Here is a 27,344-nt window from a genome sequence, read left to right as displayed (position 1 = left end):
TCTGCCGCGGCCGAGCGCCATGAGATGTTGCTTCTCTGGGAAAGCCCAGATCCCCAGTGCTGTTGTGCCTGTAGATAGGGCAGCAAGGTTAGGTGAAGAGCAGCAAGAGCTTTCAGGGCTGGGCCCTTCCCTGTGGGAGAAGGAGCCGGACGTTTGCCTTTTCGGCAAGAGGCTCTGCCGCGGCCGAGCGCCATGAGATGTTGCTTCTCTGGGAAAGCCCAGATCCCCAATGCTGTTGTGCCTGTAGATAGGGCGCCAAGGCACCGTGAAGAGCAGCAACAGCTTTCAGGGCTGTGCCCTTCCTTGTGGGAGAAGGAGCCGGACGTTTGCCTTTTCGGCAAGAGGGTCTGCCACGGCCGAGCGCCATGAGATGTTGCTTCTCTGGGAAAGCCCAGACCCCCAGTGCTGTTGTGCCTGTAGATAGGGCGCCAAGGCACCGTGAAGAGCAGCAAGAGCTTTCAGGGCTGGGCCCTTCTCTGTGGGAGAAGGAGCCGGACGTTTGCCTTTTCGGCAAGAGGCTCTGCCGCGGCCGAGCGCCATGAGATGTTGCGTCTCTGGGAAGACACAGATCCCCAGTGCTGTTTTGCCTGTAGATAGGGCGCCAAGGCACCGTGTAGAGCATCAACAGCTTTCAGGGCTGGGCCATTCCCTGTGGGAGAAGGAGCTGGACGTTTGCCTTTTCGGCAAGAGGCTCTGCCGTGCTCGAGCGCCATGAGAAGCTGCGTCTCTGAGAAAGCCCATATCCCCAGTGATGTTGTGCCTGTAGATAGGGCGCCAAGGCACCGTGAAGAGTAGCAACAGCTTTCAGGGCTGGGCCCTTCCCTGTGGGAGAAGGAGCCGGACGTTTGCCTTTTCGGCAAGAGGCTCTGCCGAGGCCGAGCGCCATGAGATGTTGCGTCTCTGGGAAAGCCCAGATCCGCAGTGCTGTTGTGCCTGTAGATAGGGCGCCAAGGCACCGTGAAGAGCAGCAACAGCTTTCAGGGCTGGGCCCTTGCTTGTGGGAGAAGGAGCCCGACGTTTGCCTTTTCGGCAAGAGGCTCTGCCACGGCTGAGCGTCATGAGATGTTGCGTCTCTGGGAAAGCCCAGATCCCCAGTGCTGTTGTGCCTGTAGATAGGGCGCCATGGGACCGTGAACAGCAGCAACAGCTTTCAGGGCTGGGCCCTTCCCTGTGGGAGAAGGAGCCGGACGTTTGCCTTTTCGGCAAGAGGCTCTGCCGCGGTCGAGCGCCATGAGATGTTGAGTCTCTGGGAAAGCACAGATCCCCAGTGCTGTTGTGCCTGTAGATAGGGCGCCAAGGCACCGTGTAGAGCATCAACAGCTTTCAGGGCTGGGCCCTTCCCTGTGGGAGAAGGAGCCGGACGTTTGCCTTTTCAGCAAGAAGCTCTGCCGCGGCCGAGAGCCATGACATGCTGCGTCTCTGGGAAGACACAGATCCCCAGTGCTGTTTTGCCTGTAGATAGGGCGCCAAGGCACCGTGTAGAGCATCAACAGCTTTCAGGGCTGGGCCATTCCCTGTGGGAGAAGGAGCTGGAAGTTTGCCTTTTCGGCAAGAGGCTCTGCCGCGGCCGAGCGCCATGAGATGTTGCTTCTCTGGGAAAGCCCAGATCCCCAGTGCTGTTGTGCCTGTAGATAGGGCGCCAAGGCACCGTGAAGAGCAGCAACAGCTTTCAGGGCTGTGCCCTTCCTTGTGGGAGAAGGAGCCGGACGTTTGCCTTTTCGGCAAGAGGGTCTGCCACGGCCGAGCGCCATGAGATGTTGCTTCTCTGGGAAAGCCCAGACCCCCAGGGCTGTTGTGCCTGTAGATAGGGCGCCAAGGCACCGTGAAGAGCAGCAAGAGCTTTCAGGGCTGGGCCCTTCTCTGTGGGAGAAGGAGCCGGACGTTTGCCTTTTCGGCAAGAGGCTCTGCCGCGGCCGAGCGCCATGAGATGTTGCGTCTCTGAGAAAGCCCAGATCCCCAGTGCTGTTGTGCCTGTAGATAGGGCACCAAGGCACCGTGAAGAGCAGCAACAGCTTTCAGGGCTGGGCCCTTCCCTGTGGGAGAAGGAGCCGGACGTTTGCCTTTTCAGCAAGAAGCTCTGCCGCGGCCGAGCGCCATGACATGCTGCGTCTCTGGGAAGACACAGATCCCCAGTGCTGTTTTGCCTGTAGATAGGGCGCCAAGGCACCGTGAAGAGCAGCAACAGCTTTCAGGGCTGCGCCATTCCCTGAGGGAGAAGGAGCCAGAAGTTTGCCTTTTCGGCAAGAGGCTCTGCCGCGGCCGAGCGCCATGAGATGTTGCTTCTCTGGGAAAGCCCAGATCCCCAGTGCTGTTGTGCATGTAGATAGGGTGCCAAGGCACCGTGAAGAGCAGCAACAGCTTTCAGGGCTGGGCCCTTCCCTGTGGGAGAAGGAGCCGGACGTTTGCCTTTTCAGCAAGAAGCTCTTCCGCGGCCGAGAGCCATGAAATGCTGCGTCTCTGGGAAGACACAGATCCCCAGTGCTGTTTTGCCTGTAGATAGGGCGCCAAGGCACCGTGTAGAGCATCAACAGCTTTCAGGGCTGGGCCATTCCCTGTGGGAGAAGGAGCTGGACGTTTGCCTTTTCGGCAAGAGGCTCTGCCGTGCTCGAGCGCCATGAGAAGCTGCGTCTCTGAGAAAGCCCATATCCCCAGTGATGTTGTGCCTGTAGATAGGGCGCCAAGGCACCGTGAAGAGTAGCAACAGCTTTCAGGGCTGGGCCCTTCCCTGTGGGAGAAGGAGCCGGACGTTTGCCTTTTCGGCAAGAGGCTCTGCCGAGGCCGAGCGCCATGAGATGTTGCGTCTCTGGGAAAGCCCAGATCCGCAGTGCTGTTGTGCCTGTAGATAGGGCGCCAAGGCACCGTGAAGAGCAGCAACAGCTTTCAGGGCTGGGCCCTTGCTTGTGGGAGAAGGAGCCCGACGTTTGCCTTTTCGGCAAGAGGCTCTGCCACGGCTGAGCGTCATGAGATGTTGCGTCTCTGGGAAAGCCCAGATCCCCAGTGCTGTTGTGCCTGTAGATAGGGCGCCATGGGACCGTGAACAGCAGCAACAGCTTTCAGGGCTGGGCCCTTCCCTGTGGGAGAAGGAGCCGGACGTTTGCCTTTTCGGCAAGAGGCTCTGCCGCGCTCGAGCGCCATGAGATGTTGAGTCTCTGGGAAAGCACAAATCCCCAGTACTGTTGTGCCTGTAGATAGGGCACCAAGGCACCGTGAAGAGCAGCAACAGCTTTCAGGGCTGGGCCCTTCCCTGTGGGAGAAGGAGCCGGACGTTTGCCTTTTCGGCAAGAGGCTCTGCCGCGGCCGAGCGCCATGAGATGTTGCTTCTCTGGGAAAGCCCAGATCCCCAGTGCTGTTGTGTCTGTAGATAGGGTTCTAAGGCACCGTGAAGAGCAGCAACAGCTTTCAGGGCTGGGCCCTTCCCTGTGGGAGAAGGAGCCGGACGTTTGCCTTTTCGGCAAGAGGCTCTGCCGAGGCCGAGCGCCATGAGATGTTGCGTCTCTGGGAAAGCCCAGATCCGCAGTGCTGTTGTGCCTGTAGATAGGGCGCCAAGGCACCGTGAAGAGCAGCAACAGCTTTCAGGGCTGGGCCCTTGCTTGTGGGAGAAGGAGCCCGACGTTTGCCTTTTCGGCAAGAGGCTCTGCCACGGCTGAGCGTCATGAGATGTTGCGTCTCTGGGAAAGCCCAGATCCCCAGTGCTGTTGTGCCTGTAGATAGGGCGCCATGGGACCGTGAACAGCAGCAACAGCTTTCAGGGCTGGGCCCTTCCCTGTGGGAGAAGGAGCCGGACGTTTGCCTTTTCGGCAAGAGGCTCTGCCGCGGTCGAGCGCCATGAGATGTTGAGTCTCTGGGAAAGCACAGATCCCCAGTGCTGTTGTGCCTGTAGATAGGGCGCCAAGGCACCGTGTAGAGCATCAACAGCTTTCAGGGCTGGGCCCTTCCCTGTGGGAGAAGGAGCCGGACGTTTGCCTTTTCAGCAAGAAGCTCTGCCGCGGCCGAGAGCCATGACATGCTGCGTCTCTGGGAAGACACAGATCCCCAGTGCTGTTTTGCCTGTAGATAGGGCGCCAAGGCACCGTGTAGAGCATCAACAGCTTTCAGGGCTGGGCCATTCCCTGTGGGAGAAGGAGCTGGAAGTTTGCCTTTTCGGCAAGAGGCTCTGCCGCGGCCGAGCGCCATGAGATGTTGCTTCTCTGGGAAAGCCCAGACCCCCAGTGCTGTTGTGCCTGTAGATAGGGCGCCAAGGCACCGTGAAGAGCAGCAACAGCTTTCAGGGCTGTGCCCTTCCTTGTGGGAGAAGGAGCCGGACGTTTGCCTTTTCGGCAAGAGGGTCTGCCACGGCCGAGCGCCATGAGATGTTGCTTCTCTGGGAAAGCCCAGACCCCCAGGGCTGTTGTGCCTGTAGATAGGGCGCCAAGGCACCGTTAAGAGCAGCAAGAGCTTTCAGGGCTGGGCCCTTCTCTGTGGGAGAAGGAGCCGGACGTTTGCCTTTTCGGCAAGAGGCTCTGCCGCGGCCGAGCGCCATGAGATGTTGCGTCTCTGAGAAAGCCCAGATCCCCAGTGCTGTTGTGCCTGTAGATAGGGCACCAAGGCACCGTGAAGAGCAGCAACAGCTTTCAGGGCTGGGCCCTTCCCTGTGGGAGAAGGAGCCGGACGTTTGCCTTTTCAGCAAGAAGCTCTGCCGCGGCCGAGCGCCATGACATGCTGCGTCTCTGGGAAGACACAGATCCCCAGTGCTGTTTTGCCTGTAGATAGGGCGCCAAGGCACCGTGAAGAGCAGCAACAGCTTTCAGGGCTGCGCCATTCCCTGAGGGAGAAGGAGCCAGAAGTTTGCCTTTTCGGCAAGAGGCTCTGCCGCGGCCGAGCGCCATGAGATGTTGCTTCTCTGGGAAAGCCCAGATCCCCAGTGCTGTTGTGCATGTAGATAGGGTGCCAAGGCACCGTGAAGAGCAGCAACAGCTTTCAGGGCTGGGCCCTTCCCTGTGGGAGAAGGAGCCGGACGTTTGCCTTTTCAGCAAGAAGCTCTTCCGCGGCCGAGAGCCATGAAATGCTGCGTCTCTGGGAAGACACAGATCCCCAGTGCTGTTTTGCCTGTAGATAGGGCGCCAAGGCACCGTGTAGAGCATCAACAGCTTTCAGGGCTGGGCCATTCCCTGTGGGAGAAGGAGCTGGACGTTTGCCTTTTCGGCAAGAGGCTCTGCCGTGCTCGAGCGCCATGAGAAGCTGCGTCTCTGAGAAAGCCCATATCCCCAGTGATGTTGTGCCTGTAGATAGGGCGCCAAGGCACCGTGAAGAGTAGCAACAGCTTTCAGGGCTGGGCCCTTCCCTGTGGGAGAAGGAGCCGGACGTTTGCCTTTTCGGCAAGAGGCTCTGCCGAGGCCGAGCGCCATGAGATGTTGCGTCTCTGGGAAAGCCCAGATCCGCAGTGCTGTTGTGCCTGTAGATAGGGCGCCAAGGCACCGTGAAGAGCAGCAACAGCTTTCAGGGCTGGGCCCTTCCCTGTGGGAGAAGGAGCCCGACGTTTGCCTTTTCGGCAAGAGGCTCTGCCACGGCTGAGCGTCATGAGATGTTGCGTCTCTGGGAAAGCCCAGATCCCCAGTGCTGTTGTGCCTGTAGATAGGGCGCCATGGGACCGTGAACAGCAGCAACAGCTTTCAGGGCTGGGCCCTTCCCTGTGGGAGAAGGAGCCGGACGTTTGCCTTTTCGGCAAGAGGCTCTGCCGCGCTCGAGCGCCATGAGATGTTGAGTCTCTGGGAAAGCACAAATCCCCAGTACTGTTGTGCCTGTAGATAGGGCACCAAGGCACCGTGAAGAGCAGCAACAGCTTTCAGGGCTGGGCCCTTCCCTGTGGGAGAAGGAGCCGGACGTTTGCCTTTTCGGCAAGAGGCTCTGCCGCGGCCGAGCGCCATGAGATGTTGCTTCTCTGGGAAAGCCCAGATCCCCAGTGCTGTTGTGTCTGTAGATAGGGTTCTAAGGCACCGTGAAGAGCAGCAACAGCTTTCAGGGCTGGGCCCTTCCCTGTGGGAGAAGGAGCCGGACGTTTGCCTTTTCGGCAAGAGGCTCTGCTGTGGCCGAGCGCCATGAGATGTTTCGTCTCTGGGAAAGCCCAGATCCCCAGGGCTGTTGTGCCTACAGATAGGGCACCAAGGCACCGTGTAGAGCATCAAAAGCTTTCAGGGCTGGGCCCTTCCCTGTGGGAGAAGGAGCCGGACGTTTGCCTTTTCAGCAAGAAGCTCTGCCGCGGCCGAGCGCCATGAGATGCTGCGTCTCTGGGAAGACACAGATCCCCAGTGCTGTTGTGCCTGTAGATAGGGCGCCAAGGCACCGTGAAGAGCAGCAACAGCTTTCAGGGCTGCGCCATTCCCTGTGGGAGAAGGAGCCAGAAGTTTCCCTTTTCGGCAAGAGGGTCTGCCGCGGCCGATCGCTATGGGATGTTGCGTCTCTGGGAAAACTCAGATCCCCAGTGCTGTTGTGCCTGTAGATAGGGCGCCAAGGCACCGTGAAGAGCAGCAACAGCTTTCAGGGCTGTGCCCTTCCTTGTGGGAGAAGGAGCCGGACGTTTGCCTTTTCGGCAAGAGGGTCTGCCACGGCCGAGCGCCATGAGATGTTGCTTCTCTGGGAAAGCCCAGACCCCCAGTGCTGTTGTGCCTGTAGATAGGGCGCCAAGGCACCGTGAAGAGCAGCAAGAGCTTTCAGGGCTGGGCCCTTCTCTGTGGGAGAAGGAGCCGGACGTTTGCCTTTTCGGCAAGAGGCTCTGCCGCGGCCGAGCGCCATGAGATGTTGCGTCTCTGAGAAAGCCCAGATCCCCAGTGCTGTTGTGCCTGTAGATAGGGCACCAAGGCACCGTGAAGAGCAGCAAGAGCTTTCAGGGCTGGGCCCTTCCCTGTGGGAGAATGAGCCAGACGTTTGCCTTTTCGGCAAGAGGCTCTGCCGAGGCCGAGCGCCATGAGATGTTGCGTCTTTGGGAAAGCCCAGATCCGCAGTGCTGTTGTGCCTGTAGATAGGGCGCCAAGGCACCGTGAAGAGCAGCAACAGCTTTCAGGGCTGGGCCCTTCCCTGTGGGAGAAGGAGCCGGATGTTTGCCTTTTCAGCAAGAAGCTCTGCCCGCGGCCGAGCGCCATGACATGCTGCGTCTCTGGGAAGACACAGATCCCCAGTGCTGTTTTGCCTGTAGATAGGGCGCCAAGGCACCCGTGAAGAGCAGCAACAGCTTTCAGGGCTGCGCCATTCCCTGAGGGAGAAGGAGCCAGAAGTTTGCCTTTTCGGCAAGAGGCTCTGCCTGCGGCCGAGCGCCATGAGATGTTGCTTCTCTGGGAAAGCACAAATGCCCAGTGCTGTTGTGCATGTAGATAGGGCGTCAAGGCACCGTGAAGAGCAGCAACAGCTTTCAGGGCTGGGCCCTTCCCTGTGGGAGAAGGAGCCGGACGTTTGCCTTTTCAGCAAGAAGCTCTTCCGCGGCCGAGAGCCATGAAATGCTGCGTCTCTGGGAAGACACAGATCCCCAGTGCTGTTTTGCCTGTAGATATGGGCGCCAAGGCACCGTGTAGAGCATCAACAGCTTTCAGGGCTGGGCCCTTCCCTGTGGGAGAAGGAGCTGAGAAGTTTGCCTTTTCAGCAGGAGGCTCTGCCGCGGCCGAGCGCCATGAGATGTTGCGTCTCTGGGTAAAGCCCAGATCCCCAGTGCTGTTGTGCCTGTAGATAGGGTGCCAAGGTTAGGTGAAGAGCAGCAACAGCTTTCAGGGCTGGGCCCTTCCCTTTGGAGAATGAGCCGGACGTTTGCCTTTTCGGCAAGAGGCTCTGCCGAGGCAGAGCGCCATGAGATGTTGCGACTCTGGGAAAGCCCAGATCCCCAGTGCTGTTGTGCCTGTAGATAGGGCGCCAAGGGACCGTGGAAGAGCAGCAAGAGCTTTTCAGGGCTGGGCCCTTCCTTGTGGGAGAAGGAGCCGGACGTTTGCCTTTTCGGCAAGAGGCTCTTCCGCGGGCTGTGCGCCATGAGATGCTGCGTCTCTGAGAAAGCCCAGATCCCCCAGTGCTGTTTTGCCTGTAGATAGGGCGCCAAGGCACCGTGAAGAGCAGCAAGAGCTTTCAGGGGCTGGGCCCTTCCTTGTGAGAGAAGAAGCCGGACGTTTGCCTTTTCGGCAAGAGGCTCTGCCGCGGCCGAGCGCCATGAGATGTTGAGTCTCTAAGAAAGCCCAGATCCCCAGTGCTGTTGTGCCTGTAGATAGGGTGCCAAGGTTAGGTGAAGAGCAGAAACAGCTTTCAGGGCTGGGCCCTTCCCCATGTGGGAGAAGGAGCCGGGACGTTTGCCTTTTCGGCAAGAGCTCTGCCGCGGGCCGAGCGCCATGAGATGCTGCGTCTCTGGGAAAGCACAGATGCCCAGTGCTGTTGTGCCTGTAGATAGGGCACCAAGGCACCGTGAAGAGCAGCAACAGCTTTCAGGACTGGGCCCTTCCCTGTGGGAGAAGGAGCCGGACGTTTGCCTTTTCGGCAAAGAGGCTCTGCCGAGGCAGAGCGCCATGAGATGTTGCGACTCTGGGAAAGCCCAGATCCCCAGTGCTGTTGTGCCTGTAGATAGGGCGCCAAGGGACCGTGGAAGAGCTGCAAGAGCTTTCAGGGCTGGGCCCTTCCCTGTGGGAGAAGGAGACGGACGTTTGCCTTTTCGGCAAGAGGCTCTGCCGTGGCCGAGCGCCATGAGATGCTGTGTCTCTGAGAAAGCCCAGATCCCCAGTGCTGTTTTGCCTGTAGATAGGGCACCAAGGCACTGTGAAGAGCAGCAAGAGCTTTTCAGGGCTGGGCCCTTCCTTGTGGGAGAAGGAGCCGGACGTTTGCCTTTTCGGCAAGAGGCTCTGCGCGGCCCGAGCGCCATGAGATGTTGCTTCTCTGGGAAAGCCCAGATCCCCAGTGCTGTTGTGCCTGTAGATAGGACAGCAAGGTTAGGTGAAGAGCAGCAACAGCTTTCAGGGCTGGGCCCTTCCTTGTGGGAGAAGGAGCCGGACGTTTGCCCTTTCGGCAAGAGGCTCTTCCGCGGCTGTGCGCCATGAGATGCTGCGTCTCTGGGAAAGCCCCAGATCCCCAGTGCTGTTGTGCCTGTAGATAGGGCGCTAAGGCACCCGTGAAGAGCAGCAACAGCTTTCAGGGCTGGACCCTTCCCTGTGGGAGAAGGAGCCGGATGTTTGCCTTTTCGGCAAGAGGCTCTGCCGCGGCCGAGCGCCATGGGATGTTGCGTCTCTGAGAAAGCCCAGACCCCCCAGTACTGTTGTGCCTGTAGATAGGGCGCCAAGGCACCGTGAAGAGCAGCAACAGCTTTCAAGGCTGGGCCCTTCCTTGTGGGAGAAGGAGCCGGACGTTTGCCTTTTCGGCAAGAGGCTCGGCCACGGACCGAGCGCCATGAGATGTTGCGTCTCTGGGAAAACACAGATCCCCAGTGCTGTTGTGTCTGTGGTTGGGCGCCAAGGCAACCGTGAAGAGCAGCATCAGCTTTCAGGGCTGGGCCCTTCCCTTTGGGAGAAGAGCCAGGACGTTTGCCTTTTCGGCAAGTAGGTTCTGCCACCACCGGACCGCCATGGGATATTGCGTCTCTTGGAAAGCACAGATCCCCAGTGCTGTTGTGCCTGTAGATAGGGCGCCAAGGCACCGTGAAGAGCAGCAACAGTTTTCAGGGCTGGGCCCTTCCTTGTGAGAAAAAGTGCCGGACGTTTACCTTTTCGGCAAGAGGCTCTGCCGCGGCCGAGCGCCATGAGATGTTGCGTCTCTGGGAAAGCCCAGGTCCCCAGTGCTGTTGTGCCTGTAGATAGGGCACCATGGAGCACCGTGAAAAGCAGCAACAGCTTTCTGGGCTGGGCACTTCATGTGGGAGAAGTAGCCGAGACGTTTGCCTTTTCGGCAAGAGGGTCTGCTGCGGACGAGTGCCATGAGATGTTGCTTCTCCGAGAAAGCCCAGATCCCCAGTGCTCTTGTGTCTGTGGATAGGGCGCCAAGGCACCGTGAAGAGCAGCAACAGCTTTCAGGGCTGGGCCCTTCCTTGTGGGAGAAGGAGCCGGACGTTTGCCTTTTCGGCAAGAGGCTCTGCCACGGCCGAGCGCATTAGATGTTGCGTCTCTGGGGAAAGCCCAGATCCCCAGTGCTGTTGTGCCTGTAGATAGGGCGCCAAGGGACCGTGGAAGAGCAGCAAGAGCTTTCAGGGCTGGGCCCTTCCCTGTGGGAGAAGGAGACGGACGTTTGCCTTTTCGGCAAGAGGCTCTGCCGTGGCCGAGCGCCATGACATGCTGTGTCTCTCTGAGAAAGCCCAGATCTCCAGTGCTGTTTTTGCCTGTAGATAGGGCAACCAAGGCACTGTGAAGAGCAGCAAGAGCTTTCAGGGCTGGGCCCTTCCTTGTGGGAGAAGGAGCCGGACGTTTGCCTTTTCGGCAAGAGGCTCTGCCGCGGCCGAGCGCCATGAGATGTTGCGTCTCTGGGAAAGCCCAGATCCCCAGTGCTGTTGTGCCTGTAGATAGGACAGCAAGGTTAGGTGAAGAGCAGCAAGAGCTTTCAGGGCTGGGCCCTTCCTTGTGGGAGAAGGAGCCGGACGTTTGCCTTTTCGGCAAGAGGCTCTGCCGCGGCCAAGCGCCATGGGATGTTGCGTCTCTGGGAAAGCCCAGACCCCCAGTACTGTTGTGCCTGTAGATAGGACAGCAAGGTTAGGTGAAGAGCAGCAACAGCTTTCAGGGCTGGACCCTTCCCTGTGGGAGAAGGAGCCGGACGTTTGCCTTTTCGGCAAGAGGCTCTGCCGCGGGCCGAGCGCCATGGGATGTTGCGTCTCTGGGAAAGCCCAGACCCCCAGTACTGTTGTGCCTGTAGATAGGGCGCCAAGGGACTGTGAAGAGCAGCAACAGCTTTCAAGGCTGGGCCCTTCCTTGTGGGAGAAGGAGCCGGACGTTTGCCTTTTCGGCAAGAGGCTCGGCCACGGCCGAGCGCCATGAGATGATGCTTCTCTGGGAAAGTCCAGATCCCCACTGCTGTTGTGCCTGTAGATAGGGCACGAAGGCACCGTGAAGAGCAGCATCAGCTTTCAGGGCTGGGCCCTTCCCTTTGGGAGAAGAGCCGGACGTTTGCCTTTTCGGCAAGAGGTTCTGCCACCACCCGACCGCCATGGGATATTGCGTCTCTTGGAAAGCACAGATCCCCAGTGCTGTTGTGCCTGTAGATAGGGCGCCAAGGCCACCGTGAAGAGCAGCAACAGTTTTCAGGGCTGGGCCCTTCCTTGTGAGAAAAAGTGCCGGACGTTTGCCTTTTCGGCAAGAGGCTCTGCCGCGGCCGAGCGCCATGAGATGTTGCGTCTCTGGGAAAGCCCAGGTCCCCAGTGCTGTTGTGCCTGTAGATAGGGCACCAAGGCACCATGAAGAGCAGCAACAGCTTTCAGGGCTAGGCCCTTCCCTGTGGGGAGAAGGGGCCGCACGTTTGCCTTTTCGGCAAGAGGCTCTGCCGCGGGCCGAGCGCCATGAGATGTTTGCATCTCTGGAAAACCCAGACCACCAGGGCTGTTGTGCCTGTAGATAGGGCACCATGGCACCGTGAAAAGCAGCAACAGCTTTCTGGGCTGGGCACTTCATGTGGGAGAAGTAGCCGGACGTTTGCCTTTTCGGCAAGAGGGTCTGCTGCGGACGAGTGCCATGAGATGTTGCTTCTCCGAGAAAGCCCAGATCCCCAGTGCTCTTGTGTCTGTGGATAGGGCGCCAAGGCACCGTGAAGAGCAGCAACAGCTTTCAGGGCTGGGCCCTTCCTTGTGGGAGAAGGAGCCGGACGTTTGCCTTTTCGGCAAGAGGCTCTGCCACGGCCGAGCGCATTAGATGTTGCGTCTCTGGGAAAGCCCAGATCCCCAGTGCTGTTGTGCCTGTAGATAGGGCGCCAAGGGACCGTGGAAGAGCAGCAAGAGCTTTCAGGGCTGGGCCCTTCCCTGTGGGAGAAGGAGACGGACGTTTGCCTTTTCGGCAAGAGGCTCTGCCGCGGCCGAGCGCCATGAGATGTTGTGTCTCTGAGAAAGCCCAGATCTCCAGTGCTGTTTTGCCTGTAGATAGGGCACCAAGGCACTGTGAAGAGCAGCAAGAGCTTTCAGGGCTGGGCCCTTCCTTGTGGGAGAAGGAGCCGGACGTTTGCCTTTTCGGCAAGAGGCTCTGCCGCGGCCGAGCGCCATGAGATGTTGCGTCTCTTGGAAAGCCCAGATCCCCAGTGCTGTTGTGCCTGTAGATAGGACAGCAAGGTTAGGTGAAGAGCAGCAAGAGCTTTCAGGGCTGGGCCCTTCCTTGTGGGAGAAGGAGCCGGACGTTTGCCTTTTCGGCAAGAGGCTCTGCCGCGGCCAAGCGCCATGGGATGTTGCGTCTCTGGGAAGCCCAGACCCCCAGTACTGTTGTGCCTGTAGATAGGACAGCAAGGTTAGGTGAAGAGCAGCAACAGCTTTCAGGGCTGGACCCTTCCCTGTGGGAGAAGGAGCCGGACGTTTGCCTTTTCGGCAAGAGGCTCTGCCGCGGCCGAGCGCCATGGGATGTTGCGTCTCTGGGAAAGCCCAGACCCCCAGTACTGTTGTGCCTGTAGATAGGGCGCCAAGGGACTGTGAAGAGCAGCAACAGCTTTCAAGGCTGGGCCCTTCCTTGTGGGAGAAGGAGCCGGACGTTTGCCTTTTCGGCAAGAGGCTCGGCCACGGCCGAGCGCCATGAGATGATGCTTCTCTGGGAAAGTCCAGATCCCCACTGCTGTTGTGCCTGTAGATAGGGCACGAAGGCACCGTGAAGAGCAGCATCAGCTTTCAGGGCTGGGCCCTTCCCTTTGGGAGAAGAGCCGGACGTTTGCCTTTTCGGCAAGAGGTTCTGCCACCACCGACCGCCATGGGATATTGCGTCTCTTGGAAAGCACAGATCCCCAGTGCTGTTGTGCCTGTAGATAGGGCGCCAAGGCACCGTGAAGAGCAGCAACAGTTTTCAGGGCTGGGCCCTTCCTTGTGAGAAAAAGTGCCGGACGTTTGCCTTTTCGGCAAGAGGCTCTGCCGCGGCCGAGCGCCATGAGATGTTGCGTCTCTGGGAAAGCCCAGGTCCCCAGTGCTGTTGTGCCTGTAGATAGGGCACCAAGGCACCATGAAGAGCAGCAACAGCTTTCAGGGCTAGGCCCTTCCCTGTGGGAGAAGGGGCCGCACGTTTGCCTTTTCGGCAAGAGGCTCTGCCGCGGCCGAGCGCCATGAGATGTTGCATCTCTGGAAAACCCAGACCACCAGGGCTGTTGTGCCTGTAGATAGGGCACCATGGCACCGTGAAAAGCAGCAACAGCTTTCTGGGCTGGGCACTTCATGTGGGAGAAGTAGCCGGACGTTTGCCTTTTCGGCAAGAGGGTCTGCTGCGGACGAGTGCCATGAGATGTTGCTTCTCCGAGAAAGCCCAGATCCCCAGTGCTCTTGTGTCTGTGGATAGGGCGCCAAGGCACCGTGAAGAGCAGCAACAGCTTTCAGGGCTGGGCCCTTCCTTGTGGGAGAAGGAGCCGGACGTTTGCCTTTTCGGCAAGAGTCTCGGCCACGGCCGAGCGCCATGAGATGTTGCGTCTCTGGGAAAACACAGATCCCCAGTGCTGTTGTGTCTGTGGATAGGGCGCCAAGGCACCGTGAAGAGCAGCATCAGCTTTCAGGGCTGGGCCCTTCCCTGTGGGACAAGGAGCCGGACGTTTGCCTTTTCGGCAAGAGGGTCTGCCGCGGCCGAGCGCCATGAGATGTTGCGTTCCTGGGAAAGCCCAGATCCCCAGTGCTGTTGTGCCTGTAGATAGGGCGCCAAGGCACCATGAAGAGCAGCAACAGCTTTCAGAGCTGAGCCCTTTCCTGTGGGAGAAGAAGCCGCGCGTTTGCCTTTTCGGCAAGAGGCTCTGCCGCGGCCGAGCGCCATGAGATGTTGCGTCTCTGGGAAAGCCCAGACCATTAGTGCTGTTGTGCCTGTAGATAGGGCGCCAATGGACCGTGAAGAGCAGCAAGAGCTTTCAGGGCTGGGCCCTTCCTTGTGAGAGAAGGAGCCGGACGTTTGCCTTTTCGGCAAGAGGCTCTGCCGCGGCCGAGCACCATGAGATGTTGCGTCTCTGGGAAAGCACAGATCCCCAGTGCTGTTGTGCCTGTAGATAGGGCACCAAGGCACCATGAAGAGCAGCAACAGCTAGAAGGAGCCGGACGTTTGCCTTTTTGGCAAGAGGCTCTGCCGCGGCCGAGCGCCATGAGATGTTGTTTCTCTGGGAAAACACAGATCCCCAGTACTGTTGTGCCTGAAGATAGGACAGCAAGGCACCGTGAAGAGCAGCAAGAGCTTTCAGGGCTGGGCCCTTCCTTGTGGGAGAAGGAGCCGGACGTTTACCTTTTCGGCAAGAGGGTCTGCCGCGGCCGAGTGCCATGAGATGTTGCTTCTCTGGGAAAGCCCAGATCCCCAGTGCTGTTGTGCCTGTAGATAGGGCACCAAGGCACTGTGAAGAGCAGCAACAGCTTTCAGGGCTGGGGCCCTTCCTTGTGGGAGAAGGAGCCCCACGTTTGCCTTTTTGGCAAGAGGCTCTGCCGCGGCCGAGCGCCATGAGATGTTGGTTCTCTGGAAAGCACAGATCCCCAGTGCTGTTGTGCCTGTAGATAGGGCGCCAAGGCACCGTGAAGAGCAGCAACAGCTTTCAGGGCTGGGCCTTTCCCTGTGGGAGAATGAGCCGGACGTTTGCCTTTTAGCAAGAGGCTCTGCCGCGGCCGAGCGCCATGAGATGTTGCTTCTCTAGGAATGCCGAGATCCCCAGTGCTGTTGTGCCTGTAGATAGGGCACCAAGGCACCGTGAAGAGCAGCAACAGCTTTCAGGGCTGGGCCCCTTCCTTGTGGGAGAAGGAGCCGGACGTTTGCTTTTTCGGCAAGAGGCCTGCCGCGGCGGAGCACCATGAGATGTTGCTTCTCTGGGAAAGCCGAGATCCCCAGTGCTGTTGTGCCTGTAGATAGGGCATCAAGGCTCTGTGAAGAGCAGCAACAGCTTTCAGGGCTGGGCCCTTCGCTGTGGGAGAAGGAGCCAGACGTTTACCTTTTTGGCAAGAGGCTCTGCCGCTGCCGAGCAACCATGAGATGTTGCGTCTCTGGGAAAGCCCAGATCCCAGTGCTGTTGTGCCTGTAGATAGGGCGCCAAGGCATCGTGAAGAGCAGCAACAGCTTTCAGGGCTGGGCCCTTCCTGTGGCAGAAGGAGCCGCACATTTGCCTTTTCGGAAAGAGCTCTGCCGCTGCCGAGCGCCTTGAGATGTTGCGTCTCTGGAAAGACCAGATCCCCAGTGCTGTTGTGCCTGTAGATAGGGTGCTAAGGGATCTTTAAGAGCAGCAAGAGCTTTCAGGGCTGGGCATCTCCCTTTGGGAGAATGAGCCGGACGTTTGCCTTTTCGGCAAGAGGCTATGCCGCGGCCGAGCGCCATGGGATGTTGCTTCTCTGGGAAAGCCGAGATTCCCAGTGCTGTTGTGCCTGTAGATAGGGCACCAAGGCACCGTGAAGAGCAGCAACAGCTTTCAGGGCTGGGCCCTTCCTTGTGGGAGAAAGAGCCGGACGTTTGCCTTTTCGGCAAGAGGCTCTGCCGCGGCCGAGCGCCATGAGATGTTGCGTCTCTGGGAAAACACAGATCCCCAGTGCTGTTGTGCCTGTAGATAGGGTGCTAAGGCACCGTAAAGAGCAGCAACAGCTTTCAGGGCTGGGCCCTTCCTTGTGGGAGAAGGAGCCGGACGTTTGCCTTTTCGGCAAGAGGCTCTGCCGCGGCCGAGCGCCATGAGATGTTGAGTCTCTGGGAAAACACAGATCCCCAGTGCTGTTGTGCTGTAGATAGGGCACCAAGGCACTGTGAAGAGCAGCAACAGCTTTCAGGGCTGGGCCCTTCCCTGTGGGAGAAGGAGCCGGACGTTTGCCTTTTCGGCAAGAGGCTCTGCCGCGGCCGAGCGCCATGAGATGTTGCATCTCTGGAAAAGCCCAGACCACCAGGGCTGTTGTGCCTGTAGATAGGGCACCATGGCACCGTGAAAAGCAGCAACAGCTTTCTGGGCTGGGCCCTTCATGTGGGAGAAGGAGCCGGACGTTTGTCTTTTCGGCAAGAGGGTCTGCTGCGGACGAGTGCCATGAGATGTTGCTTCTCTGGGAAAGCACAGATGCCCCCAGTGCTGTTGTGCCTGTAGATAGGGCAACAAGGCACCGTGAAAGAGCAGCAACAGCTTTCAGGGCTGGGCCCTTCCCTGTGGGAGAAGGAGCCAGACGTTTGCCTTTTCAGCAAGAGGCTCTGCCGCAGCCGAGCGCCATGAGATGTTGCGTCTCTGGGAAAGCCCAGATCCCCAGTGCTGTTGTGCCTGTAGATAGGGCACCAAGGCACCGTGAAGAGCAGCAAGAGCTTTCAGGGCTGGGCCCTTCCCTGTGGGAGAAAGAGCCGGACGTTTGCCTTTTCGGCAAGAGGCTCTGCCGCGGCCGAGCGCCATGAGATGTTGCTTCTCTGGGAAAGCACAGATCCCCAGTGCTGTTGTGCCTGAAGATAGGGCGCCAAGGCACCGTGAAGAGCAGCAAGAGCTTTCAGGGCTGCGCCCTTCCCTGTGGGAGAAGGAGCCGGACGTTTGCCTTTTCGGAAAGAGGCTCTGCCGCGGCCGAGCGCCATGAGATGTTGCGTCTCTGGAATGCCGAGATCCCCAGTGCTGTTGTGCCTGTAGATAGGGCGCCAAGGCACCGTGAAGAGCAGCAAGAGCTTTCAGGCTGGGCCCTTCCTTGTGGGAGAAGGAGCCGGACGTTTGCCTTTTCGGCAAGAGGCTCTGCCGCGGCCGAGCGACATGAGATGTTGCGTCTCTGGGAAAGCCCAGACCCCCAGTGCTGTTGTGCCTGTAGATAGGGTGCCAAGGCACCGTGAAGAGCAGCAACAGCTTTCAGGGCTGGGCCCTTCCCTGTGGGAGAAGGAGCCGGACGTTTGCCTTTTCGGCAAGAGGCTCTGCCGCGGCCGAGCGCCATGGGATGTTGCGTCTCTGGGAAAGCACAGAACCCAGTGCTCTTGTGCCTGTAGATAGGGCGCCAAGGCACCATGAAGAGCAGCACACAGCTTTCAGGGCTGGGCCCTTCCTTGTGGGAGAATGAGCCGGACGATTGCCTTTTCGGCAAGAGGCTCTGCCGCGGCCGAGCGCCATGAGATGTTGCGTCTCTGGGAAAGCCCAGATCCCCAGTGCTGTTGTGCCTGTAGATAGAGTGCTAAGGCACCGTGAAGAGCAGCGACAGCTTTCAGGGCTGGGCCCTTCCCTGTGGGAGAAGGAATTGGACGTTTGCCTTTTCAGCAAGTGGCTCTGCCGCGGCCGAGCGCCATGAGATGTTGGTTCACTGGGAAAGCACAGATCTGCAGTGCTGTTGTGCCTGTAGATAGGACGCTAAGGCACAGTGAAGAGCAGCAACAGCTTTCAGGGCTGGGCCCTTCCTTGTGGGAGAAGGAGCCGGACGTTTGCATTTTCAGCAAGAGGCTCTGCCACGGCCGAGCGCCATGGGATGTTGTGTCTCTGGGAAAACACAGATCCCCAGTGCTGTTGTGCCTGTAGATAGGGCACCAAGGCACTGTGAAGAGCAGCAACAGCTTTCAGGGCTGGGCCCTTCCCTCTGGGAGAAGGAGCCGGACGTTTGCCTTTTCGGCAAGAGGCTCTGCCGCGGCCGAGCGCCATGGGATGTTGCGTCTCTGGGAAAGCCCAGACCCCCAGTGCTTTTGTGCCTCTATATAGGGCGCCAAGGGACTGTGAAGAGCAGCAACATCTTTCAGGGCTGGGCTCTTCCCTATGGGAGAAGGAGCCGGACATTTGCCTTTTCGGCAAGAGGCTCTGCCACGGCCGAGCGCCATGAGATGTTGCGTCTCTGGGAAAGCCCAGATCCCAGTGCTGTTGTGCCTGTAGATAGGGCGTCAATCACCGTGAAGAGCAGCAACAGCTTTCAGGGCTGGGCCCTTCCCTGTGGGAGAAGGTGCCGGACGTTTGCCTTTTCGGTTAGAGGCTCTGCCGTGGCCGAGCGCAATGACATGCTGCGTCTCTGGGAAAGCCCAGATCCCCAGTGCTGTTGTGCCTGTAGATAGGGCGCCAGGGCACCGTGAAGAGCAGCAAGAGCTTTCAGGGCTGGGCCCTTCCCTGTGGGAGAAGGAGCCGGACGTTTGCCTTTTCGGCAAGAGGCTCTGCCACGGCCGAGCGCCATGGGATGTTGCGTCTCTGGGAAAACACAGATCCCCAGTGCTGTTGTTCCTGTAGATAGGGTGCCAAGCACTGTTTAGAGCAGCAACAGCTTTGAGGGCTGGGCCCTTCCCTGTGGGAGAAGGAGCCGGACGTTTGCCTTTTCGGCAAGAGGCTCTGCCACGGCCGAGCACCAAGAGATGCTGCGTCTCTGGGAAAGCACAGATCCCCAGGGCTGTTGTGCCTGTAGATAGGACAGCAAGGTTAGGTGAAGAGCAGCGACAGCTTTCAGGGCTGGGCCCTTCCCTGTGGGAGAAGAATTGGACGTTTGCCTTTTCAGCAAGTGGCTCTGCCGCGGCCGAGCGCCATGAGATGTTGCTTCTCTGGGAAAGCACAGATCCGCAGTGCTGTTGTGCCTGTAGATAGGACGCTAAGGCACAGTGAAGAGCAGCAACAGCTTTCAGGGCTGGGCCCTTCCTTGTGGGAGAAGGAGCCGGACGTTTGCCTTTTCGGCAAGAGGCTCTGCCGCAGCCGAGCGCCATGAGATGTTGCGTCTCTGGGAAAGCCCAGATCCCCAGTGCTTTTGTGCCTGTAGATAGGGCGCCAATCACCGTGAAGAGCAGCAACAGCTTTCAGGGCTGGGCCCTTCGCTGTGGGAGAAGAGCCAGACGTTTGCCTTTTCGGAAAGAGGCTCTGCCGCTGCCGAGCGCCTTGAGATGTTGCGTCTCTGGGAAAGACCAGATCCCCAGTGCTGTTGTGCCTGTAGATAGGGTGCTAAGGGATCGTTAAGAGCAGCAAAAGCTTTCAGGGCTGGTCCCTTCCCTGTGCGAGACGGAGCCGGACGTTTGCCTTTTCGGCAAGAGGCTCTGCCGCGGCCGAGCGCCATGAGATGTTGCGTCTCTGGGAAAGTCCAGATCCCCAGTGCTGTTGTGCCTGTAGATAGGGCGCCAAGGCACCGTGAAGAGCAGCAAGAGCTTTCAGGGCTGGGCCCTTCCCTGTGGGAGAAGGAGCCGGACGTTTGCCTTTTCGGCAAGAGGCTATGCCGCGGCCGAGCGCCATGGGATGTTGCTTCTCTGGGAAAGCCGAGATTCCAGTGCTGTTGTGCCTGTAGATAGGGCACCAAGGCACCGTGAAGAGCAGCACCAGCTTTCAGGGCTGGGCCCTTCCTTGTGGGAGAAGGAGCCGGACGTTTGCCTTTTCGGCAAGAGGCTCTGCCGCGGCCGAGCGCCATGAGATGTTGCGTCTCTGGGAAAACACAGATCCCCAGTGCTGTTGTGCCTGTAGTTAGGGTGCTAAGGCACCGTGAAGAGCAGCAACAGCTTTCAGGGCTGGGCCCTTCCCTGTGGGAGAAGGAGCCGGACGTTTGCCTTTTCGGCAAGAGGCTCTGCCGCGGCCGTGCGCCATGAGATGTTGCTTCTCTGGGAAAGCCCAGATCCCCACTGCTGTTGTGCCTGTAGATAGGGTGCAAGGCACCGTGAAGAGCAGCAACAGCTTTCAGGGCTGGGCCCTTCCCTGTGGGAGAAGGAGCCGGACGTTTGCCTTTTCGGTTAGAGGCTCTGCCGCGGCCGAGCGCCATGATATATTGCTTCTCTGGGAAAGCCCAGATCCCCAGTGGTGTTGTGCCTGTAGATAGGGCGCCAAGGCACCGTGAAGAGCAGCAACAGCTTTCAGGGCTGGGCCCTTCCCTGTGGGAGAAGGAGCCGGACGTTTGCCTTTTCGGCAAGAGGCTCTGCCGCGGCCAAGCGCCATGAGATGTTGCTTCTCTGGGAAAGTCCAGATCCCCAGTGCTGTTGTGCCTGTAGATAGGGCGCCAATCACCGTGAAGAGCAGCAACAGCTTTCAGGGCTGGGCCCTTCGCTGTGGGAGAAGGAGCCAGACGTTTGCCTTTTTGGCAAGAGGCTCTGCCGCGGCCGAGCGCCATGAGATGTTGCGTCTCTGGGAAAGCCCAGATCCCCACTGCTGTTGTGCCTGTAGATAGGGCGCCAAGGCACCGTGAAGAGCAGCAAGAGCTTTCAGGGCTGGGCCCTTCCCTGTGGGAGAAGGAGACGGACATTTGTCTTTTCGGCAAGAGGCTCTTCCGCGCCGAGCGCCATGAAATGATGCTTCTCTGGGAAAGTCCAGATCCCCACTGCTGTTGTGCCTGTAGATAGGGCGCCATGGGACCGTGAAGAGCAGCAAGAGCTTTCAGGGCTGGGCCCTTCTCTGTGGGAGAAGGAGCCGCACTTTTGCTTTTTCGGCAAGAGGATCTGCCGCGGACGAGTGTCATGAGATGTTGCGTATCTGGGAAAGACCAGATCCCCAGTGCTGTTGTGCCTGTAGATAGGGTGCTAAGGGATCTTTAAGAGCAGCAACAGCTTTCAGGGCTGGTCCCTTCCCTGTGCGAGACGGAGCCGGACGTTTGCCTTTTCGGCAAGAGGCTCTGCCGCGGACGAGTGTCATGAGATGCTGAGTCTCTGAGATAGCCCAGATCCCCAGTCCTGTTGTGCCTGTAGATAGGGCGCCAAAGGCACCGTGAAGAGCAGCAAGAGCTTTCAGGGCTGGGCCCTTCCCTGTGCGAGAAGGAGCCGGACGTTTGCCTTTTCGGCAAGAGGCTCTGCCGCGGCCGAGCGCCATGAGATGTTGCTTCTCTGGGAAAGCCCAGATCCCCAGTGCTGTTGTGCCTGTAGATAGGGCGCCAAGGCACCGTGAAGAGCAGCAAGAGCTTTCAGGGCTGGGCCCTTCCCTGTTGCAGAAGGAGCCTCACATTTGCCTTTTCGGCAAGAGGCTCTGCCGCGGCCGAGCGCCATGAGATGTTGCGTCTCTGGGAAAGTCCAGATCCCCAGTGCTGTTGTGCCTGTAGATAGGGCGCCAAGGCACCGTGAAGAGCAGCAAGAGCTTTCAGGGCTGGGCCCTTCCCTGTGGGAGAAGGAGCCGGACGTTTGCCTTTTCTGCAAGAGGCTCTGCCGCGGCCGAGCGCCATGAGATTTTGTTTCTCTGGGAAAACACAGATCCGCAGTGCTGTTGTGCCTGTAGATAGGGCGCTAAGGCACCGTGAAGAGCAGCAACAGCTTTCAGGGCTGGGCCCTTCCCTGTGGGAGAAGGAGCCTCACATTTACCTTTTCGGCAAGAGGCTCTGCCGCGGCCGAGCGCCATGAGATGTTGCTTCTCTGGGAAAGCCCAGATCCCCAGTGCTGTTGTGCCTGTAGATAGGGCGCCAAGGCACCGTGAAGAGCAGCAAGAGCTTTCAGGGCTGGGCCCTTCCCTGTAGCAGAAGGAGCCGGACGTTTGCCTTTTCGGCAAGAGGCTCTGCCGCTGCCGAGCGCCATGAGATGTTGGTTCATTGGGAAAGCCCAGATCCCCACTGCTCTGTGCCTGTAGATAGGGTGCCAAGGTTAGGTGAAGAGCAGCAACAGCTTTCAGGGCTGGGCCCTTCCCTGTGGGAGAAGGAGCCGGACGTTTGCCTTTTCGGCAAGAGGCTCTGCCGCGGCCGAGCGCCATGAGATGTTGCTTCTCTGGGAAAGCCCAGATCTCCACTGCTGTTGTGCCTGTAGATAGGGTGCCAAGGCACTGTGATGTGCAGCAAGAGCTTTCAGGGCTGGGCCCCCTGTGGCAGAAGGAACCGGACGTTTGCCTTTTCGGCAAGAGGTTATGCCGCGGGCCGAGCGCCATGAGATGTTGCTTCTCTGGGAAAGCCCAGATCCCCAGTGCTGTTGTGCCTGTAGATAGGGCGCCAAGGCACCGTGAAGAGCAGCAACAGCTTTCAGGGCTGGGCCCTTCCTTGTGGGAGAAGGAGCCGGACGTTTGCCTTTTCGGCAAGAGGCTCTGCCGCGGCCGAGCGCCATGAGATGTTGCGTCTCTGGGAAAACACAGATCCCCAGTGCTGTTGTGCCTGTAGATAGGGTGCTAAGGGACCGTGAAGAGCAGCAACAGCTTTCAGGGCTGGGCCCTTCCCTGTGGGAGAAGGAGCCGGACATTTGCCTTTTCGGAAAGAGGCTCTGCCACGGCCGAGCGCCATGAGATGTTGCTTCTCTGGGAAAGCCCAGATCCCCAGTGCTGTTGTGCCTGTAGATAGGACAGCAAGGTTAGGTGAAGAGCAGCAAGAGCTTTCAGGGCTGGGCCCTTCCCTGTGGGAGAAGGAGCCGGACGTTTGCCTTTTCGGCAAGAGGCTCTGCCACGGCCGAGCGCCATGGGATGTTGCGTCTCTGGGAAAACACAGATCCCCAGTGCTGTTGTTCCTGTAGATAGGGTGCCAAGCACTGTTTAGAGCAGCAACAGCTTTGAGGGCTGGGCCCTTCCCTGTGGGAGAAGGAGCCGGACGTTTGCCTTTTCGGCAAGAGGCTCTGCCGCGGCCGAGCGCCATGAGATGTTGCGTCTCTGGGAAAGCCCAGATCCCCAGTGCTGTTGTGCCTGTAGATAGGACAGCAAGGTTAGGTGAAGAGCAGCAAGAGGTTTCAGGGCTGGGCCCTTCCTTGTGGGAGAAGGAGCCGGACGTTTGCCTTTTCGGCAAGAGGTTCTGCCGCGGCGAGCGCCATGGGATGTTGCGTCTCTGGGAAAGCCCAGACCCCCAGTGCTGTTGTGCCTGTAGATAGGGCGCCAAGGGACCGTGAAGAGCAGCAACAGCTTTCAGGGCTGGGCCCTTCCCTGTGGAAGAAGGAGCCGGACATTTGCCTTTTCGGCAAGAGGCTCTGCCGCGGCCGAGCGCCATGAGATGTTGCTTCTCTGGGAAAGCCCAGATCCCCAGTACTGTTGTGCCTGTAGATAGGGCGCCAAGGCACCGTGAAGAGCAGCAAGAGCTTTCAGGGCTGGGCCCTTCATGTGGGAGAAGGAGCCGGACGTTTGCCTTTTCGCAATAGGGTCTGCCGCGGCCGAGCGCCATGAGATGTTGGTTCTCTGGGAAAGCACAGATGACCAGTGCTGTTGTGCCTGTAGATAGGGTGCCATGGGACCGTGAAGAGCAGCGACAGCTTTCAGGGCTGGGCCCTTCCCTGTGGGAGAAGGAATTGGACGTTTGCCTTTTCAGCAAGTGGCTCTGCCGCGGCCGAGCGCCATGAGATGTTGCTTCTCTGGGAAAGCACAGATCCGCAGTGCTGTTGTGCCTGTAGATAGGACGCTAAGGCACAGTGAAGAGCAGCAACAGCTTTCAGGGCTGGGCCCTTCCTTGTGGGAGAAGGAGCCGGACGTTTGCCTTTTCGGCAAGAGGCTCTGCCGCAGCCGAGCGCCATGAGATGTTGCGTCTCTGGGAAAGCCCAGATCCCCAGTGCTTTTGTGCCTGTAGATAGGGCGCCAATCACCGTGAAGAGCAGCAACAGCTTTCAGGGCTGGGCCCTTCGCTGTGGGAGAAGGAGCCAGACGTTTGCCTTTTCGGAAAGAGGCTCTGCCGCTGCCGAGCGCCTTGAGATGTTGCGTCTCTGGGAAAGACCAGATCCCCAGTGCTGTTGTGCCTGTAGATAGGGTGCTAAGGGATCGTTAAGAGCAGCAAAAGCTTTCAGGGCTGGTCCCTTCCCTGTGCGAGACGGAGCCGGACGTTTGCCTTTTCGGCAAGAGGCTCTGCCGCGGCCGAGCGCCATGAGATGTTGCGTCTCTGGGAAAGTCCAGATCCCCAGTGCTGTTGTGCCTGTAGATAGGGCGCCAAGGCACCGTGAAGAGCAGCAAGAGCTTTCAGGGCTGGGCCCTTCCCTGTGGGAGAAGGAGCCGGACGTTTGCCTTTTCGGCAAGAGGCTATGCCGCGGCCGAGCGCCATGGGATGTTGCTTCTCTGGGAAAGCCGAGATTCCCAGTGCTGTTGTGCCTGTAGATAGGGCACCAAGGCACCGTGAAGAGCAGCAACAGCTTTCAGGGCTGGGCCCTTCCTTGTGGGAGAAGGAGCCGGACGTTTGCCTTTTCGGCAAGAGGCTCTGCCGCGGCCGTGCGCCATGAGATGTTGCTTCTCTGGGAAAGCCCAGATCCCCACTGCTGTTGTGCCTGTAGATAGGGTGCCAAGGCACCGTGAAGAGCAGCAACAGCTTTCAGGGCTGGGCCCTTCCCTGTGGGAGAAGGAGCCGGACGTTTGCCTTTTCGGTTAGAGGCTCTGCCGCGGCCGAGCGCCATGATATATTGCTTCTCTGGGAAAGCCCAGATCCCCAGTGGTGTTGTGCCTGTAGATAGGGCGCCAATCACCGTGAAGAGCAGCAACAGCTTTCAGGGCTGGGCCCTTCGCTGTGGGAGAAGGAGCCAGACGTTTGCCTTTTTGGCAAGAGGCTCTGCCGCGGCCGAGCGCCATGAGATGTTGCGTCTCTGGGAAAGCCCAGATCCCCACTGCTGTTGTGCCTGTAGATAGGGCGCCAAGGCACCGTGAAGAGCAGCAAGAGCTTTCAGGGCTGGGCCCTTCCCTGTGGGAGAAGGAGACGGACATTTGTCTTTTCGGCAAGAGGCTCTTCCGCGCCGAGCGCCATGAAATGATGCTTCTCTGGGAAAGTCCAGATCCCCACTGCTGTTGTGCCTGTAGATAGGGCGCCATGGGACCGTGAAGAGCAGCAAGAGCTTTCAGGGCTGGGCCCTTCTCTGTGGGAGAAGGAGCCGCACTTTTGCTTTTTCGGCAAGAGGATCTGCCGCGGACGAGTGTCATGAGATGTTGCGTATCTGGGAAAGACCAGATCCCCAGTGCTGTTGTGCCTGTAGATAGGGTGCTAAGGGATCTTTAAGAGCAGCAACAGCTTTCAGGGCTGGTCCCTTCCCTGTGCGAGACGGAGCCGGACGTTTGCCTTTTCGGCAAGAGGCTCTGCCGCGGACGAGTGTCATGAGATGCTGAGTCTCTGAGATAGCCCAGATCCCCAGTGCTGTTGTGCCTGTAGATAGGGCGCCAAGGCACCGTGAAGAGCAGCAAGAGCTTTCAGGGCTGGGCCCTTCCCTGTTGCAGAAGGAGCCTCACATTTGCCTTTTCGGCAAGAGGCTCTGCCGCGGCCGAGCGCCATGAGATGTTGCGTCTCTGGGAAAGTCCAGATCCCCAGTGCTGTTGTGCCTGTAGATAGGGCGCCAAGGCACCGTGAAGAGCAGCAAGAGCTTTCAGGGCTGGGCCCTTCCCTGTGGGAGAAGGAGCCGGACGTTTGCCTTTTCTGCAAGAGGCTCTGCCGCGGCCGAGCGCCATGAGATTTTGTTTCTCTGGGAAAACACAGATCCGCAGTGCTGTTGTGCCTGTAGATAGGGCGCTAAGGCACCGTGAAGAGCAGCAACAGCTTTCAGGGCTGGGCCCTTCCCTGTGGGAGAAGGAGCCTCACATTTACCTTTTCGGCAAGAGCCTCTGCCGCGGCCGAGCGCCATGAGATGTTGCTTCTCTGGGAAAGCCCAGATCCCCAGTGCTGTTGTGCCTGTAGATAGGGCGCCAAGGCACCGTGAAGAGCAGCAACAGCTTTCAGGGCTGGGCCCTTCCCTGTGGAAGAAGGAGCCGGACGTTTGCCTTTTCGGCAAGAGGCTCTGCCGCTGCCGAGCGCCATGAGATGTTGGTTCATTGGGAAAGCCCAGATCCCCACTGCTCTGTGCCTGTAGATAGGGTGCCAAGGTTAGGTGAAGAGCAGCAACAGCTTTCAGGGCTGGGCCCTTCCCTGTGGGAGAAGGAGCCGGACGTTTGCCTTTTCGGCAAGAGGCTCTGCCGCGGCCGAGCGCCATGAGATGTTGCTTCTCTGGGAAAGCCCAGATCTCCACTGCTCTTGTGCCTGTAGATAGGGTGCCAAGGCACCGTGATGTGCAGCAAGAGCTTTCAGGGCTGGGCCCCCTGTGGCAGAAGGAACCGGACGTTTGCCTTTTCGGCAAGAGGTTATGCCGCGGCCGAGCGCCATGAGATGTTGCTTCTCTGGGAAAGCCCAGATCCCCAGTGCTGTTGTGCCTGTAGATAGGGCGCCAAGGCACCGTGAAGAGCAGCAACAGCTTTCAGGGCTGGGCCCTTCCTTGTGGGAGAAGGAGCCGGACGTTTGCCTTTTCGGCAAGAGGCTCTGCCGCGGCCGAGCGCCATGAGATGTTGCGTCTCTGGGAAAACACAGATCCCCAGTGCTGTTGTGCCTGTAGATAGGGTGCTAAGGGACCGTGAAGAGCAGCAACAGCTTTCAGGGCTGGGCCCTTCCCTGTGGGAGAAGGAGCCGCACTTTTGCTTTTTCGGTTAGAGGCTCTGCCACAGCCGAGCGCCATGATATATTGCTTCTCTGGGAAAGCCCAGATCCCCAGTGCTGTTGTGCCTGTAGATAGGGCGCCAAGACACCGTGAAGAGCAGCAAGAGCATTCAGGGCTGGGCCCTTCCCTGTGGGAGAAGGAGCCGGACGTTTGCCTTTTCGGCAAGAGGCTCTGCCGCGGCCAAGCGCCATGAGATGTTGCGTCTCTGGGAAAGTCCAGATCCCCAGTGCTGTTGTGCCTGTAGATAGGGCGCCAAGGCACCGTGAAGAGCAGCAAGAGCTTTCAGGGCTGGGCACTTCCCTGTGGGAGAATGAGCCGGACGTTTGCCTTTTCGGCAAGAGGCCCTGCCGCGGCCGAGCGCCATGGGATGTTGCTTCTCTGGGAAAGCCGATATTCCCAGTGCTGTTGTGCCTGTAGATAGGGCACCAAGGCACCGTGAAGAGCAGCAACAGCTTTCAGGGCTGGGCCCTTCCCTGTGGGAGAAGGAGCCGGACGTTTGCCTTTTCGGCAAGAGGCTCTGCCACGGCCGAGCGCCATGAGATGTTGCGTCTCTGGGAAAACACAGATCCCCAGTGCTGTTGTGCCTGTAGATAGAGTGCTAAGGCACCGTGAAGAGCAGCAACAGCTTTCAGGGCTGGGCCCTTCCTGTGGGAGAAGGAGCTGGACGTTTGCCTTTTCGGCAAGAGGCTCTGCCGCGGCCGTGCGCCATGAGATGTTGCTTCTCTGGGAAAGCCCAGATCCCCAGTGCTGTTGTGCCTGTAGATAGGGCACCAAGGCACCGTGAAGAGCAGCAACAGCTTTCAGGGCTGGGCCCTTCCTTGTGGGAGAAGGAGCCGGACGTTTGCCTTTTCGGCAAGAGGCTCTGCCGCGGCCGAGCGCCATGAGATGTTGCGTCTCTGGGAAAACACAGATCCCCAGTGCTGTTGTGCCTGTAGATAGGGTGCTAAGGGATCGTTAAGAGCAGCAAAAGCTTTCAGGGCTGGTCCCTTCCCTGTGCGAGACGGAGCCGGACGTTTGCCTTTTCGGCAAGAGGCTCTGCCGCGGCCGAGCGCCATGAGATGTTGCGTCTCT

The sequence above is a fragment of the Harpia harpyja genome, chromosome 7 (genome assembly GCF_026419915.1).
Source record: "Harpia harpyja isolate bHarHar1 chromosome 7, bHarHar1 primary haplotype, whole genome shotgun sequence".
In the NCBI taxonomy this organism is placed as follows: domain Eukaryota; kingdom Metazoa; phylum Chordata; class Aves; order Accipitriformes; family Accipitridae; genus Harpia; species Harpia harpyja.
The sequence above is the reverse complement of the archived record's forward strand: the minus strand, read 5'-3'. Positions refer to the sequence as shown.